The sequence below is a fragment of the Nematolebias whitei genome, chromosome 14, assembly GCF_014905685.2.
Source record: "Nematolebias whitei isolate Nwh7 chromosome 14, NemWhi1, whole genome shotgun sequence".
Lineage (NCBI taxonomy): Eukaryota > Metazoa > Chordata > Actinopteri > Cyprinodontiformes > Rivulidae > Nematolebias > Nematolebias whitei.
Window position 1 is genome coordinate 47,595,880 of NC_056511.1, and position 2,305 is coordinate 47,598,184.

The 2,305-nt window shown below is 42.2% G+C and overlaps 1 protein-coding gene across 1 annotated transcript in view; it reads left to right on the plus strand.

The window, feature by feature from the left end:
- nrip1b (nuclear receptor interacting protein 1b) overlaps positions 1 to 2,305 on the plus strand; it is a 149,745-nt gene that overhangs the window by 67,894 nt on the left and 79,546 nt on the right. The gene's annotated exons all lie outside the window — the stretch shown is intronic.

Genomic DNA, 2,305 nt, shown 5'->3' on the forward strand with positions numbered 1-2,305 from the left:
GTCCATCGTGCGTGTGTGTGTGTCAAGAGTCCATCGTGTGTGTGTGTCAGATTCCATTGTGTTTGTGTGTGTCAGAGTCCAATGCAGACATGTTCCCGTTTTTAGTTTTTTACATTCGTCTTAGAATCTAGCTATTTTTTGTTATTTTTCTTTATTTTAGCCATCCTATTTGTTAAAAAAATAAATAAATCTGTATGACTTTTTAATAACTGTTTATTGTTGTCATCATTCTTTGTTGAAATCAGGTCTCTCTTGTAAATGAGTCCTCGAGGCTCAGTGGGATTTACCGTCTAAATAAAGGTTGAATGAATGAATTGTGTGTGTCAAAGTCCATCGTGTGTGTGTGTCAGAGTCCATCGTGTGTGTGTGTGTCACTCCATCGCATGTGTGTGTGTCAGAGTCCATCATGTGTGTGTGTGTCAGAGTCCATCGTGTGTGTGTCACTCCATCGCATATGTGTGTGTCAAAGTCCATCATGTGTGTGTGTGTCAGAGTCCATCATGTGTGTGTGTGTCAGAGTCCATCGTGTGTGTGTGTGTGTGTGTGTGTGTGTCAGAGTCCATCGTGTGTGTGTGTGTGTCAGAGTCCATCGTGTGTGTGTGTGTGTGTCACTCCCATCGCATGTGTGTGTGTCAGAGTCCATTGTGTGTGTGTGTGTCACTCCATCGCATGTGTGTGTGTCAGAGTCCATCGTGTGTGTGTGTGTGTGTGTGTGTCACTCCATCGCATGTGTGTGTGTCAGAGTCCATTGTGTGTGTGTCACTCTATCGCATGTGTGTGTGTCAGAGTCCATCGTGTGTGTGTGTGTCACTCCATCGCATGTGTGTGTGTCAAGAGTCCATCGTGTGTGTGTGTGTGTGTCACTCCATCGCTCATGTGTGTGTGTGTCAGAGTCCATTGTGTGTGTGTGTGTGTCACTCCCATCGCATGTGTGTGTGTCAGAGTCCATCGTGTGTGTGTGTCACTCCATCGCATGTGTGTGTGTCAGAGTCCATCGTGTGTGTGTGTGTCACTCCATCGCATGTGTGTGTGTCAGAGTCCATTGTGTGTGTGTCACTCCATCGCATGTGTGTGTGTCAGAGTCCATCGTGTGTGTGTGTGTCACTCCATCGCATGTGTGTGTGTCAAGAGTCCATCGTGTGTGTGTGTGTGTGTCACTCCATCGCTCGTGTGTGTGTGTGTGTGTGTGTCAGAGTCCATTGTGTGTGTGTGTGTGTGAAGAATCCTCTGTGTGTGTGTCACTCCATCGCTCGTGTGTGTGGGTGTGTGTGTGTGTCAAGAGTCCATCGTGTGTGTGTGGAGGTAAATGAGGCACAGATTTAGTTGTAAAGAGCTTTGAGTATGTTGGTAAGATAGAAAGGTGTTCTAGAACTACATTCCATGTACCATGTTGTTTTGTTGCTCTTTCCACTTGGTAGTTAAAGCTCAAGTAGAAGTGTCATACGTATGTCTGGATAAAGAGGTGCAGGTCCAAGTGATGAATATAAACGGCATCTTTTGTACCTGATAAAACTGTAACAAGGCCATATCTAGCCTGTGGGTCTTAAGTTTGGCACGTGGTCTAAAACACTGGCTGGTAAGTCATCAGATAATGCACTGATATTATGAAGAGGATAAGTCACACACATTTGTCTTAAGTAGGTCTGCAACTAACGATTATTTCAATAATCGATTCATTGGCCGATTATTTTTTCGATTAATCGATGAATCGGCCAAAAACCCCACAAGGTTTTAATTTCCACCCCTTTATTCCAAAATTGAACAATTGACTGACAGCAATTCACACAAAAAACAGGTTGGTATTTGACTATTCTGTTAGTAAAATATTGAATAAAAAAAATAAAAGTTAGTCAAATAGTTAAAAAAAAAACAAATGTACACAAAAATATATACAAATGTGTCTTTATACCTGCACAATATGTAGCTACTTTGTAAAATGTGTCCTTGAGAAAAGAGTGTAACCTGGATTAAAAGTGTGGATTATTGTAACCTGGATTAAAAGTGTGGATTATTGTAGTGAAGCCTTCGTCTTCAACCATGGACAGAGGCCTCATGTCAGTGACGATCATGTTCAGGATGTTTCAGTGAAGACAGCTGCTGCTGTGGTGTCCATGATGTCTGTCCATCATGAAGGATGTTGTTGTTTGTTGTTGTTGTTTTCTGGAATGAGACAGTAAATATGTTTTATATCATAATTTACAGCAACTCAAGAAATGCCTTGTTTCACTTACAGTGTTAGGTTCAGGCAAAAGTAGCTAAAAGAGCAATTAAACACACACACACACACACACACACACACACACAC